The following is a 16,434-nucleotide window of genomic DNA, read 5'->3' on the forward strand; positions in this document are numbered from 1 at the left end:
TAAACACATGGTTCCTCCTCGTTTTTGATGAAATCAAACGTTTTGATTGCATCATCGAAACGAGTGTTCCAACTCCGAGAGGCTTGCTTTAGTCCATAGATGGATCTTTGCAGCTTGCAGACCTTGTGATCTCCATCACTGGAAGTGAAACCCAAAGGCTGTTCCATATAGATATCTTCATCAAGATATCCATTCAGGAAAGCTGTTTTCACATCCATCTGCCAGATTTCATAATCATGAAATGCTGCAATGGCAAGCAATGTTCGGATGGATTTTAGCATGGCTACAGGTGAAAAGGTCTCCTGATAGTCAATGCCTTCGCGCTGACTATACCCTTTCGCCACAAGCCTTGCCTTATAGGTATCTACCTCTCCATCCGAACCTATCTTCCTTTTGTAGATCCATTTACATCCAATAGGTACAATACCTTCTGGTGGATCTACTAAGGTCCAGACTTGGTTGGAATGCATGGAGTCTATCTCTGACTTCATAGCTTCCAGCCATTTCTCGGAATCGATATCAGATATCGCCTCGTTGTATGTTTTGGGATCCTGTATGTGATCCCTATCTCCCACTAGGAACATTTCCTCAGTATCCTCTTCAAGTATACCTAAGTATCTATCGGGAGGATGGGAGACTCTACTAGATCTACGAGGTGGTTGAGGGACATCGTGTACTGGCTCCTTATGAATAGGTTCTATAGGATCCATGACTCGTTGCTTTTCAGAGACTTTCTCTTCAAGCTCAATTTTCCTCCCACTGCCTCTATCAAGGATAAACTGATTTTCCAAGAAGATGGCATGACGGCTCACAAACACATTGTGATCCTCTGAGACGTAAAAATTGTATCCTAATGACTCTTTAGGATATCCTATAAAACGAGCACTTATGGTCCTAGCCTCTAACTTGTCCGCCTGTAGTCGCTTGACGTGGGCCGGACATCCCCAAATCTTGAGATGACCCAGACTTGGTTTCTTACCATGCCATATCTCATACGGTGTGGTAGGAACGGATTTAGAGGGAACTCTATTCAATAAATAAATCGCTGTGAGTAAGGCATCTCCCCAAAGGAACATAGGTAAATCAGTGAAGCTCATCATGGACCTGACCATATCCAATAGGGTCCGATTTCTCCTCTCTGACACCCCGTTGAGTTGAGGTGTTCCCGGAGGTGTCCATTGTGAGACTATGCCGTTTTCTTTGAGATAGTCCCGGAATTCCCCACTAAGGTATTCTCCTCCTCGATCTGATCGAAGAGCCTTAAGAGGTTTTCCAGTTTGTTTTTCTACTTCATTCTTGAACTCTTTGAACTTTTCAAAGGATTCAGACTTGTGTCTCATAAGATACACATACCCATACCGTGAATAATCATCGGTAAAGGTAATGAGTAAGAATAACGTCCCCTGGCTAGCACATCGAATGGGCCACACACATCTGTATGTACTAGGGTAAGTATTTCAGTGGTCCTCTCCCCATGTCCTACAAAGGGTAGTCTGGCCATCTTTCCTTGAAGACAGGACTCGCAAACTGGATATGACTCGAAAGTCAATGAGCCTAAGAGCCCATCTTTATCCATTTTGTTCATTCTATCTTCTCCAATATGGCCAAGTCTGAGGTGCCACAAATATCTTTGGTTTATCTCATCTCTGGATCTTTTGGATCCTTTGGCACTCACATCTTGCTCGGTAACATTCACAGATACATCCATATGTAAATGGTAGAGACTGTCAATCATAAAACCACGTGCGACTATTTTATTTCTCAAATAAATAGAACAGCAGTCTTTGTCAAATGTAAAAACATGACCTTCCTGTGCTAGACATGAAACAGAAATCAAATTTCTGCTAGCAACAGGTACATAATAGCAGTCTCTAAGTATTAAACTAAATCCAGACGGTAGTCACAGATGGTAGGTGCCCACAGCCACAGCAGCAACTTTTGCCCCGTTGCCAACCCGAAGGGTTACCGCACCTTCCGCCAGCCTTCTACTTTCCTTTAGACCCTGCATGGTAGTGCACAAATGAGCACTAGAACCAGAATCTATAACCCAACTAGAAGTAGAAGAAACCGTTAGATTAGTTTCAATTATGAGCAAGTCTATACCTTCTGAAGGTGTGTCACCTTTCTTGTTCTTTAGGCTCTCGAGGTATGAAGGACAGTTTCTCTTCCAGTGGCCTTCGACATTGCAGTGGAAACATTTTCCTTTGTCGTTAGCCTTTTTCTTTTGAACTTCCTTCTTTGGCTTCTTGTCTTTCTTCTGCTTCTTAGCAGGCTTCTTTTTCTTCCAAGTAGACTTTCTCTTGGAACCAGAAGTCAACTCAGCAGCGAGGACATTGCCCCTTGAACCTTTCAAGGCTCCCTCAGCAGTTACCAACATGTTGATTAGTTCAGTCTTAGTGCATTCAATCTTATTCATGTGGTAGTTTACTATAAACTGACCAAATGAATCAGGAAGTGACTGTAGGATCAAATCCACTTGCAATTCCTTGTGCATGTCCATACCGAGCTTCTCAAGCTCCTCTAGGTCCTTGATCATGGTCAGACCGTGATCATGGACAGACTGCCCTTCGCGCATCTTCGCTTTGAAAAGCCTCTTGGACACTTCAAAACGAGCTGTGCGACTCTGCTCACCATACAACTCTTGTAGGTGTGCCAGTATGTCCCTAGCAGTCTTTATATTTTCATGCTGGCATTGGAGTTCATTAGACATAGATGCCATCATATAGCATTTTACTCTAATGTCATCGTCCAACCACTTTTTATGCATCTCACGCTGAACATCAGTGGGACGTGCTGGTAATGTGGGGATATCTGAATCAAGTATATAGCCTATCTTCTCACAGTCCAAAACTATTTTGAGATTTCTAAGCCAGTCCTTGTAATTGGTTCCGGTCAGTCGGTTGGTCTCAAGAATACGGGTCAAAGGGTTTGAAGCCGACATTGTATCTGCAGAGAGTAAAGATTCTAGTTAGACTTTTGTACTTGATCCTAATCTGTCCTAAGGTCTTTTAGAACAAATGTGACTCCCACTATTTTCTCGAATTCCTCACACTCCCCTGGTAGGAAAACGGAAATCCCACACGACTAGGATTTCTAGTGGGTACTGCGGTCCCACCAATTTACATGCCACCTCACCTAACAGTTATTGGTGACACATAGATGGATGAGTGTACAACTCTTGTACAATGCTTCTCAAGCATGTTGCAGTGCAACTTGGTCTCTAAGCCATGAAGACCTCACCTAACAGTTATTGGTCTCATTTCTTAGTTAAGTCAGACCCACCGTATAACCGTAGGAATAAAGTCGTCATTGGGTCCTCACCTAACAGTTATTGGTGCCCAACCCCACCTTTACCCTACAACATCTCATGTCTATAGAGAGGTCCAGCCCCCCAATGCAACTTGACCACTGTGTCCAGCCGAGACAAGTCAACATCAGAAAGGCCTTAGCAGCTCTACTACAGTGGAAGACCTATTGACTTAATATTGGTTAATCAGGTCTTAGTGTTTGCAACTTGAGCCTTTCATAAGAGGTAATCGAACAATTGGCCAGGTAAGCAGGTGGGAGGCTCCCCTTACTCAGAGAGTAAGGTCCTAATTAAGTAACCACCTTTCATGCTTTCCTAGACACCAATTAGATCAATTAATCTAATATGACTTGCTCATGTCGGTTCACTCTCGGCTTGATTGAGGAGGTTTTGATTTAGGTCTCAATTGGGTTTGCTACATCACATGTAGACCTATCTACCCGACTCTCATTCACATCACATGCAAACGGCGCATTGCAGGCAGTTATAATCGCGGCAATAAGTAAAGCTAAACTTTAACTAGGTGATGATCATGGATTCTAATTAGGTCGTATTACAAGCACATGCACATCAATCGATCAAGTGGTCTTCAACTCTTGAATTGGATCCAAGCTTCCTTGATTCGATCCTTGATCAACTCTTGATCCCATCGCCATCAACCGCTTAGATCACCTTTCATCTCATGCCTTTGCTTCAACTTGATCGTTGATGTACATCACATCACAGAAATACAACCAGATGTAAAATAAAAATAAAAATAATTTACATCTCCTTTTAGGAGGCACGCAGGCCTCTCAAAACATCAAATAAGATGCATGCAAGCATCTGAAAAATTACATGACATCGCAGATCACATCGCAGGTCATTACATTTGATACCAAAAGGGGTTGAATCCTATGATCATCACCGTATGCTACAATTATAATTTTCAGATCTGAAACTTAACTGATTATATCATGACATAGGTCGCTGATCATGCTAATCATGATTCTAAACTTTGTAATCCCATTAACAATGCAATTAGAATCATCTTTTTATCACATAAAAATCAGCATGTAAAAATCAGCACCCCTGAAAAATCTGCATGCAGAATTTTTCAGCATGCATGATCATTTAATTTTCAGATCTAATATGCCTTTAGATATTTAATTCTTACCTTAATCTACGAAGCCTAGGCTCTGATACCACTGTTGGGAACCCGCCCATGCCGCTGATATTTCAAAAAATTTTCAGATGGCAGCGGAATCGGCATGCACGGGTTCGACGTTCATCGCATGAACGCTTGTTTCGAGACCTTTCGTAATTAGGTAAGAATTAAAACTTTTAGAACTAATAGGAAGATCAAATCTTCACCTTGCGCGGGTAGATGATCACCGCGAATCTGAATTCGTGGTTTTGGAAGAGGGTTCGTTTGAAGCCGTTCAAACGTCCGGCCTCTACGGGTATCCACACGAAGTAGAGAACCGATCAAAGCTTTCTTGTCTTCCCGGGGTGCTAGCTCCCTTGCAAAGACTCCTTTGATGGCTGATCTCTTCTCTTTCTTTCAACTCTTGAAAGTGCTTGAGAGGAGGAAGAAGAAGAAAGGAACTCAAGGAAGAAGAACACAACTTCTGCAGCCTTCTTTCTTTTCCCTGCGTTGGAAGAAGGATTGGAGGAAAAGGAAGACGCCAATGCTTGGACCTTGCTCTTCCTTTGCTTGCGGCTGAACCAAGAGAGGAGAGGGGAGGGTGGCGGCAGCAAGAGGAGGATGGCTCCAATACCTAGGGCGCCGGCCTCATGGTGCTTCTTATAGCCATCAAGGGCTCCTCCAAAGTAGGAGCCCTAGATGGTTTTCCAAAGAAAGAAAGGGGGGGTGCGCCGGCCCCTCTCTCTCCTTCAATCCGCACCATCCAAGATGAGAGGGGCTGATGCCCCTCTTACTTGGTTAACCTAATCCTCTTCCAAAGAGGATTAGGTGCCTCTCTCATGGTTTAATCCTAATCTAATTAGGATTGGCCAAATTGGGTTCAATCTATACTAGTCCTAATCCAATTAGGACTTGAATGAACCATGACTCAATTGAACTCTTCAATCCTAATCCAATTAGGAGTCATGTTGATTCATTAGATTAATAATTAATTTGGACTTAAGGAATCCTAATCCAATTAGGATTTGTTTAATTTTAGTCCTGATCCAATTAGGACTCTACTTGAATCCGAAGTCCTAATCCAATTAGGATTTCTAGGAATCCTACTCCAAGTAGGAATCCAATTTTTAATTCAAAACTCCTAATCTCATTAGGATTGAGAAATCCTATTCCAAGTAGGAATCCCAGTCCTAATCCAATTAGAACTCTAGTTATCCTACCCGAAGTAGGATTCTTGTTTCAAGTCCAATTAATTAATTCCTTTTTCCTTCTTCAACTTCTTATCAATCAAATTGATTTCTTGTGATTCCTAATCACGATTTCAACCATCGGATCGGTCAATACTTCTAGTGTGTGTGACCCCATAGGTTCTATTCTGACTGGTAGTGAGATATATTGTGATCTCTATCACTATATCATTGAAAACTCCTTTCAATGGGTTGGAACGATTCCAACTCAACTCATTAGGGTTTATCGATCATCAAGATAATCCCTATGAGTCCCACCATCCACCAGTGACACCTAGCAGCATGTAGTGGCTACCCAGCAGAATGGAATGATGAACCTCTAGGTGCAGTTAACATGTGATACAGTCCTACTATCGTGGATCCCTACAGGACGGAGGTCATGGACAACTCGTCAAACCCCATCGTCTGTCATATGTCAAGATTTATTCGACTCGAATTCGATAGTGAAAAACTCTTTCTCCACTGTGCATACTGCCCCGGCCGAGGTCTTACGAACTCAGTCTTATAAATCACATAGGATCTCTCCTTATCTATCAAGGTCGATAGATTCCATATAGGTGCATACCCTACTCCTACAGTGAACTTACTGCAGCCAATCTACACTGCATGGACCCATATGGCTAGAGACCATGTATGTGTGCAGTCAAACTACAATAACCTCACTGTGAGTAGCCGAAGCGCCGCAGGTCAAAGGACCAGTCACACTACTGCAACATCAAGCAAGTCACTGACGAGTGGATAGACATCCAAGTGACTTCTTGTATTGGTCACGCTCAGTACCCTTGTTCTCTAACAAGCACCTGCACTATCACTTCAGTGTCCCTACACTGTGGACTCAAGTCTCGTCCATCCAGAAGGAGAGTGATCTGTGCACTAATCGGATCGATCACCGTCCTCGTGATGATCCTTTGATCAGGAGCATTTAGAAATTAATCACCAATGATACATGGCTCAAATTCTCAACTCTTGAGAATATGTATCATCATCTTATTAATTTCTTGGACGATTCATAGACACATAAACAATATGAATGAAAAAGATGCCTTTTATTTATTCAATAATAAATAGTCAAGTACAAAATTATGTCCCTAGAATCAACAATGTGTCAGCCAAATTGGCTTCTAGGGCATACATCTAACACTACTAACATATCTTTGTTTTCCTTTTTCAAAAACAAGGTTGTATCAATATTCCCTCTAGAAAATTTATGATCTAATAAAAATTTGCTAAGTCTTTCATACCATTTTCTAGGGGCTTGTTTTAGACCATAAAGTGCTTTATTTAATTTGTAAACATGGTTGGGGTATTGATGATTTTCAAAATCAGGAGGTTGTTCTACATAAACCTCCTCATTAATATACCCATTCAAGAAAGCACTTTTTACATCCATTTGAAATAATTTGAAATCTTTAAAACATGCAAATGCTAGTAACAATCTAATTGCCTCAAGTCTAGCCACAGGAGCAAAGATTTCATCAAAATCTATACCTTCTTCTTGATTATAGCCCTTTGCTACTAGTCTAGCCTTCTTCCTAACCATAACTCCATTTTCATCAAGTTTATTTTTGTACACCCATTTAGTTCCAATTATTGAGTATTCAGAGGATCTTTCAACTAAGTTTCATACTTTGTTTCTTGTAAATTGGTTAAGTTCCTCTTGCATAGCATTTATCCAATTTACATCACTTTCAGTTTCTTCAATATTTTTATGTTCTAAATGTGAAACAAATGCAATATGATTATTTAAGTTTCTAAAAGAGGCTCTAGTTCTAACAGGTTGAGATGGATCATCTAAGATTAACTCTTTAGGATGACCGTGAGCATACCTCCAAGCCTTTGTAAGCCCATGTTCAGCAATTACCTCTTGGCTTGTTGAAGTCTCTTCAATTTGCTTCGGTTCATCCTCTTGTAAGGTCATGTCATCCATCTTTTCTTCAAGTATCCCTGCATCATCATCAAAAACTACTCTCTTGCTAGAGGAAGCATCATTAGACTCATCAAAAATAACATAAATTGATTCTTCAATAACAAGGGTTCTTTTGTTGAAGACTCTATATGCCTTACTTGATGTAGAATATCCCCAAAAAGATACCTTCATCAGATTTGGAATCAAATTTACCTAAGTTATCTTTGCCATTATTATGAATGAAACACCTACAACCAAAAACATGAAAGTAGTTTACTTGGGCTTTCTATCTCTCCAAAGTTCATAAGGTGTTTTCATTATAATTGGTCTCAATAGAACTCTATTTAGAATATAACATGATGTGTTAATAGCTTTACCCCAAAAATACTTTGGGAGATCACTTTCACACAACATGGTCCTAGCCATCTCCTCTAGGGTTCTATTCTTTCTTTCCACCACTTCATTTTGTTGTGGAGTCCTAGGTGCAGAAAAATTATGAGTTATTCCCTTTTTACTATAAAATTTTTCAAATAGATGATTTTCAAAATTCCGTTCCATGATCACTCCTAATAGCTATAACTAAAGTATTTTTTGCGTTTGTTACTTCTTATGGAATTTCTTAAATACTGAAAATGCTTCATCTTTATGAGCTAAAAATATGACCCATGTGTATCTAGAAAAATCATCTACTATGACAAGACCATACTTATTTCCACCAAGACTTGTGGTCCTAGTTGGTCCAAAAAGGTCCATGTGAAGTAGCTCAAGAGGTATTGATGAGAGCACAAAAGTGCGATCTACACGCAGCTTAAATTAATATTATTGTTAATAAATAATGATAAAAGTGTTGCATTAATATTATATTTTGTGGGGTGCAGGTGATCGTAAATCAAAGAAAAAAATACGCAATAGGTCCAAAAAGATGCATCACCGCAGGTGACTAGCCAACTGTATGGGTCAATCCCAGTTGCACGCTAGAAGAAGGTTGAGTTAGCCGTCCAATTCACTGCAACCAATTTTTAGTAATTTGTGCATCTCATTTTGATGGAGCCCGCATCCAACCCATCTTCCCGCAAGTGAGTCAGCGTTTCCCACGCGTCCGACCGCTTCCTCCACACGCGAAGCAATTCTTCCGTGATCAAAGCTCTTATTCTTCAGCCGTCCGTGCGATCCACCGCCTCCACCACAGCATCCGCCCGAGCCCGAGCATCCCAGTCATCCCGTCCGCTCAATCCGCCTCCTCCAGCGATGCAACCATTTCCATCTCCAGCATCCCGATCAACGCCCCTTCTTCCGCCCGTTTCACACGCCTCCCAGCTTCCTCCATCTTCGTTCTTCAGCATATGATCCCGCCTACAGCTGTCCGTGAGCAGCGTCCCAGGATCCCAGCATCCGAAAATCCTGCCGCAGCTCTCATCCATTTGAATCTCCCAGCCATCTGCCTCCTCTTCTTCCACGAGCTTGCCTCACGCGCCGGACCAGCATCAGACCGCGAGCAATCTGCCGTGATCATCCCGCAATCTCCTCCACAGCGACCGCCCCGAGCCGAAGACCCCAGCATCCCGTGAAGCGTCGCACCCATCAGCGCCGGATCCGCTCCGTTGTCACCTCCTCCTCCACGCGCGATCAGGGGAATCCTAGCTTGTCCATGGGCTCTGGGGGCGATCTATATGAAGAGGGCCTTCTCGACTGCCAGGGGCTCTCAGACGGGAAGGGAAAAACAGAGGAGCCGGGGCTGCTGCAGTGAAAGAAAAAAAAAGAGAAGAGGGAAACAGGGTATGCCCTGTTTCCGAAAAGGAAAAGAAAAAATATAAAAGAGGTGATTGTTGTAATGGAAAGCTAACTTCTTTGGCAAAGGGTGATGGATGAATCCTTGTCATATTGCTTTCATCAAGTATACTCTAATCTTTTAATCTAATTGTTTTATATCTATCGGTATGTTTTGAATTCTTGAATATTTATTTATTGATAGATCTTTTATGTTTATATATATATTGATGCATGGATTGTTTCGATTTTGATTTGTCGTAGACGTAACCGGCACGATAAATACTTAGATGTTGAATTCATGTTTTTCAGATTGTATACTCCATGATTAGAACTACTCTATCTTATTAATCTTTAATCAAGAATCGCCGAGTTATTTATTGAAAGTAATATTATTAAGGAAGATTCCGGATCCCTAGCCTTCTCTATATTCTTGAACTTTGTTTAATTATTTATTAATCCTCTGCTTTTAAATTTTGAAAATCAACTGAAACATTACATCTAAAAATTACGCTAATAATCTATAGATCGTTCCTGAGGAATCAACCTCGACTTGCCGAGTTTATTACTTGTGCGATTCTCCTGCACTTGGGAGAGCAATTTTTCGAAAGCACCAAGTTTTTGGCGCCCGTTGCCGGGGAACGGCTGAGTTATTAGTATAATTTTAGATTTAATTTTTACCTTAGTAGTTAGTATTTTTTCTTTTAAAAAAAAAATTAAATCTTTACTACTATTTTTAAATTCCCTGCATAGTCTGCATCAAACTCTGATATCATAGAAATAGCCGTCTGATTTAACTCAAATTTGGTAGCTAGTGCAAGACATATTGTTCGATAATCTGAACGGTCTGATTGACATTTTGACATTTTTAAGACCATCAGATTAATACGAAACCTTGCTGCTTTCTTCTTTGAATTTTCTGCATTTAATTTTTTTTAGAATAAGAATTTATTGTTTCATATCTTATTAACCCTTGTTGATAATTGAAAATTGAAAAAAAAAAATAACTTTAAGAAAAGATCAAGTATGATCATTCAAAATTAGAAAAAAGAGGGAAAACCTAAAATTTTAAAAATTTTAAATTTCAAATTTCAAATTTCAGACTTCAACTCATAAAATTAAAAAATAATAAATAATTTGCTGGATCACCTATTCAATGAAATTTAATGTCATGTCATAAAACATTAAAAAAAAATCTCTTGATTGTTGCATATAGTATAAGGCATCAGCATAAAATATTCTAAGGCTGAACCCATTTAAAAAGATAAGGTCGGGATTTCATCACTCGTCCTTAGCCCAAAAATCACCCCAGTGCATAAATATCCTAAACTTAACTAAAATCAACTAGACGTTGGCCCCTAAGGACATTGAGCTCAATAGGACGAAGACCACCGAAAGTTGCACCAATTTCGCTCTGTGGCTTAGTTGATGTCTAGGCAAGCTTTTGTCCCTATAAGGGAGACAGTTCATCTGTTCGAGGCAAGTGGGTTTTAAGTGGGACCTTTGCGAATGCATCGTGACCCCTCCACTTACTTGGGAGCTTACCTGGTCAACTCGGTTCATTAGACCGGATTGGAGGCTTAGGTTCCTCTTCAAACCAGTTAGGAGGTGTCTAGAAATTTAAGAAAAACATTAGAAATTGAGGTATAAAGTTTTGTTGCATTTTGATTGTGAATAGATTTTTGTTTTAGGGTGTTGTTTTAGGGTATCTTTAGTTGGTGCTTATATTTTTAAAAAACAAAGAAAAAAAGAGAGGGAAATATTTTGCATGTTAAAGTGGAATAGGACGATACCTGGTCGATTAAGTCGTACAACTTTAGATCATCCCTTAGGACATACCCCTGAAATTCCTTCGCAATATCTCACACCTTGTGAGATGACTGATCTAAATGAAGATGCGGTGGGTGCACCACGATCGAGAACGTGAACCCCCATGTTATGACTCTAAGACAATACCTACAACCGGCTAGACTAGTCAGCCTTCATGCATAATTTTTCTGATAATGTGGGACATTTTGACATCAAAATCGAGGGGTAATTCAATTGCTGCCCAAGTTTCACGGGTTAGAATCGGAGAGTCCGTATCTTCATTTAAAAGTTTGAAGAATTGAGCATTACATTTAGGAGTGCCAAACGTCACCGAGGATGTCCTCAAGCTGACATTGTTCCTTTTCTCTCTAAAGGATAAGGCCAAAACATGGCTAAACTCTTTGCGACCTAGATCAATAAGACTTGGCAAGATATGCAGAGAGAATTTTAAAGAAGTTCTTTCCCACACAAAGGACCAACTTTTTGAAAAGACATATCAGCAATTTCCAACAAAAAGATAATGAAACATTTTATGAATGTTGGGAAAGATTTAAAGACCTTCTTCTCTCATGCCCTCATCACGGGATTCGAAACTTGGAGAACCATTAGTTCTTTTATGAAGGTTTATCTCCACAGTTGAAACAGTTCGTAGAGACCATGGTAATGGTAGATTTTTAGAAAAACATCCTGATGAAGCTGGGAGTATTTGGATTCCCCTTGCTGAGACTGCCCAACTTTGGGATAACGGGGATAGAAACAAAAGTCTTTGCCTAAGCCTACTAGCTCTGTACAGGGAGGCCTTTACAACCTCAGAACTGAGAGATGATCTTCATGCTAAAATGGCAGCCCTCACTAGGAAGGTAGAAGAAATTGAGCTTAGGAAGATTGAGCCTGTCAAGACCTATAGAGCTTAGAAACGAGTGTTGTGGTATCTGCGATATGTCGGGTCATACTACTACAGATTGTCCCACCATACCGGCATTCAAAGAAGTCTTGCACGATCAAGCAAATGCTATGAACTCCTACCAAAAGCCTTATAACGATCCATACTCGAATACCTATAACCCTGGTTGGAAGAATCATCCAAACTTTAGGTGGAGAAACGATCATCCTCAACAGTCACACCATTCAGCTCCTCCACCTGCACATCCTACTTATGCACCACCACCTTCTCAAAAGCCAAATATGAGGATACCTTGCAATCATACAAACTTTTCTACAAGGTCAAGCTAATATCAATGCTCAAAATACTCGAAATTTTGAAGACATAAGGAACCAATTGTCAATGTTGACTACCGTCCTAAGTACCCAAGAGAAGGGTAAGCTTCCAGCTCAACCCCAACCTAACCCACAAATGCACGGTAGTAATAATACGGCTCCTTCTAGTTCGCATACAGAGCATGCAAAGAGCATCATGACTTTGCGTAATGGGAAAGTCATTGATCAAACCGTCCCATTGAGACCGCAGAGTCACTTCTAATTCTGATGCTCCCAAAGTCGATGAAAGGGACAAAGAAGAAGTTGAGGTCCCAACTTCTACCAGAAAGTTGAATGTCCTTTTCTCCACCTTTTCCACACGGTTAAAGCCGTTGCAAAAGCTCGAACCTAATTCTGAATTCTTGAGCTTTTTAAGCAAGTAAAATCAACATACCTCTTCTTGATGCAATCAAACAAGTACCCTCATATGCCAAATTTTTGAAGGACTTGTGTACTGTAAGCGCGATTAAATGTTAGAAGAAGGCATTTTTAACTAAATGTGAGTGCTATTTGCAGCACAACATTCTCCCTAAATATAAAGATCAGGTTGCCCAACCATTCATGCATCATAGGCACTTTAGGATAAGCGGCATTGTTAGATTTAGGGCGAGTGTGAATTTGTTGCCATATTCTGTCTATGAGCACTTGGTTTAGGTGAGTGAAGCCAACCTCCGTCACTTTGCAATTAGCTGACAGGTCAGTAAAATTCCAAGGGGATTATCGAGGATGTATAGTCAAGTAGACAATTCTACTTTCTGTCGATTTTATTGTATTGGAACACATCCGGCTTCGAACTCACAGTCTTAGATTCCGGTCATTTTAGGACGTCCGTTCTTGCAACTTCTATGCATTGATTAATTGTAGGAATGGCGTCATGAGCTTTCTTTCGGTATATGACCTTAGAACTGAACTTTTTAATGTGTGCAAACACCCAATTTCGAAGAGAGTAAGGAGGTTGATTGGGTTGAAACCCATCGCAGAAGATTATTTGTTAGCTAAAGCAATTAACGACCCATTCAATGATAGCTTAATTGATTGGTGTCCTAATGGAACCATGATGATGATTGTCAGTCACACCTATTGTGGAAATCTAGATATCAAGATGTCAATGGGTGGAGACCAAAAGAAGGAGAATTGAGAGATTGTCGCCTCGAGAGGTGAAAATGAACCATCCCATGAGCAAGCACCCAAGCTCGAATTGAAACCCTTACCAAGGAACTTAAGTATGCTTTTCTGGACCCGAAGATACTTTTCCTGTATTATCTCGTCTGGACTTGATCTATCCAAGAAAGAAAATTACTTGGTTTCTAAAAATCATAAGGAGCCTTAGGGTGTCTATGCCGACTTGAAGGGATTAGCCCCTTAGTTTGCACGCACCGGATATATTGGAGACAATGCCAAACCACAAGGCAAATGCAACGAAGGTGAATCCTACGATGAGAGTGGTTAAGGCAGAAGTCCTCAAGTTGTTGACGTGGGTATTATTTACCCAATTCCGACAGCAAGTGGGTAACCCTACTCAAGTCGTTCCTAAGAAATCGGGTTTGACGTAGTAGAAATGAACAAGGTGAACTAGTTCCAACTCGGTCCGACGAGTTGGCGCATGTTGTGACTACCGAAAGCTGAATTGGTCACACGAAAGGATCACTTTCCTCTACCCTTCCTAGACCAAGTATTGGAGAGGTTGCAGGGCATGATTTCTATATTTTCTCGATGGCTATCGGGATATTATCAAATTGAAATTTCACCAGAAGATCAAGAGAAGACTACTTCACTTGTCCTTTGGCACATTTGCTTTCCGACGAATGCCATTCGGGTTGTGTAATGCACCTGCAACATTCCAAGATGCATGCTCAGCATCTTTGAAGACATGAATGAGAATTTTTGGAAGTGTTCATGGACGACTTCTCCGTTTTGGCGACACATTTGATGATTGCCTGTCACATTTACAAGCTGTCTTAGCTCGATGTATGGAAAGAATTGATACTGAATTGGGAAATGCCACTTCATGGTGCCAAAGGGAATTGTTCTAGGACATATTGTTTCATCGAAGGGCATGGAAGTAGATAGAGCTAAGACTGATTTATTGCTAGCTACTGCACCAGACGGTTAGAGATGTTAGATCATTTTTGGGTCACGCCGGATTTATAGGAGTTCATCAAGGACTTTAGTGTATATCTCGACCATTATGTAATCTCCTATCCTTGATAACCGTCAATTGGACTGAAACTGCCAAGATGCATCGAGAAGTTAAGTCATCTCAGCACTGCACCATCGTCGACACCCGATGGTCATTACCTTTGAGATTATGTGCGACGCTAGCGACTATGCAATAGGAGCTGTCTAGGACAACGCAAGGATAATAGCATATGTCATTTACTATGCAAGCAAACCTTAACGATGCTCAAATGAATTACCTACCACCGAGAAGGAATTGCTTGCAGTAGTATTTGCCTAGATAAATTCGCTCTTATATCCTTGGTGCTCCATTGTTTCTTCACGGACCATGCGCACTAAAATATTGTTGGATAAGAAAGAGGCCAAACCCGCTTATACGATGGATACTTCTACTCCAAGAATTGACATCACTATCAAAGATAAAAAAGGAGTAGAATGTGGTTGCTGACCATTTATCACGATTAGTTTTTCATGATCAGTGCACAGTTTTCCATCAAGGACTCATTCCCTGAAGAGCAGTTGTTTGCACTTCTAGTATACCATGGTATGCAGATATTGTAAATTTCTTGTTACAAGCCGGATGCCGGAGCATTGGGGGTCGACAGATAGAAAATTTCTTGGCGAGGTAAAGAATATTACTATGACGAACCCTATTTGTTTAAATATTGCAATGATCAAATCTTTAGACGATGCATACCGGATCATGATATACAAAGCGTACTTCTTTCTGCCACACTGATGCTTGCGTGGACACTTTGCCTCTAAGAAAACTGTGCAAAGGTCTTGCAATTGTTTCTATTGGCCTATATGTTCAAAGAGCCCATGAGTTCTGCAGACATGTGATCCATGTCAACGTATTGGAAGTCTAACTCGTAGGCAAATGATGCCTCTTCAACCATTACTATTATCGAAATTTCGATTGTTGGGGCATCGATTTTATGGCCCATTCCACCATCTTTTGGATATGAGTATATTTAGTCGGTGTCGAATATGTCCAAATGGTAGAGCTGTTGCTTGTAAGACCAATGATCACAACCTTCCTGAAGTTTTTAAAAGAAAATATTTTTCACGATTTGGGATGCCTAAGGTCATAATTAGTGATGGTGGAAAACACTTTTGTAATAAGCCTTTTGAGACATTATTAAAAAAGTATGGTGTCACCCACAAAGTTGCTACCCCATATCACCCGCAAACTAGTGGCCAAGTAGAATTAGCCAATCGAGAGATCAAGCGTATTTTAGAGAAAACGGTGAACCCATCACGAAAAGATTGGTCCTTGAAACTATCAGATGCATTATGGGCCTATCGTACTGCATACAAAACCATTCTTGGCATGTCTCCCTACCGGCTAGTCTATGGAAAAGCGTGTCATCTGCCTGTAGAAATAGAACATAAATCGTATTGGGCAATTAGAAAATTGAATTTTGATTTACAAGATGCCGGTCTAGCTAGAAAATTGCAATTAAACGAGCTTAATGAGATTCGCAGAGATGCTTATGATAATGCTAAAATTTGCAAAGAACGAATGAAGATCTTACATGATAAATCAATTTTAAAAAAATCTTTTGAACCTTTAAAAAGTTCTTTTATATGATTTCCGCTTACATCTGTTTCCTGGTAAGTTGCGATCAGATGGACAGGTCCTTACATTATAAAAACTGTTTTTCCACATGGGGCGGTTGAGATTGAGAATCCACGGGATGGTAGAATTTTTAAGGTAAATGGACATAGGTTAAAACCTTTTCTTGAGAATTTTGCAGATGAAGAGGACTCCTTTTCCTTGGGGAGCCTTCTTATGACTAAAGCATGAAGGCAAAGGTATGTATATATTAAATTT

At 40.5% G+C, this 16,434-nt stretch overlaps 1 non-coding gene across 1 annotated transcript; it reads right to left on the bottom strand.

Moving 5' to 3' along the window:
* Nucleotides 1-11,640: 11,640 nt before the first annotated feature.
* LOC120113203 lies at nt 11,641-11,749 on the bottom strand. The gene has a single exon (XR_005515005.1). It is a non-coding gene; the product is annotated as a small nucleolar RNA R71 (small nucleolar RNA).
* Between the last annotated feature and the right edge of the window lie 4,685 nt (nt 11,750-16,434).

Source organism: Phoenix dactylifera, chromosome 14 (genome assembly GCF_009389715.1).
Source record: "Phoenix dactylifera cultivar Barhee BC4 chromosome 14, palm_55x_up_171113_PBpolish2nd_filt_p, whole genome shotgun sequence".
NCBI lineage: Eukaryota > Viridiplantae > Streptophyta > Magnoliopsida > Arecales > Arecaceae > Phoenix > Phoenix dactylifera.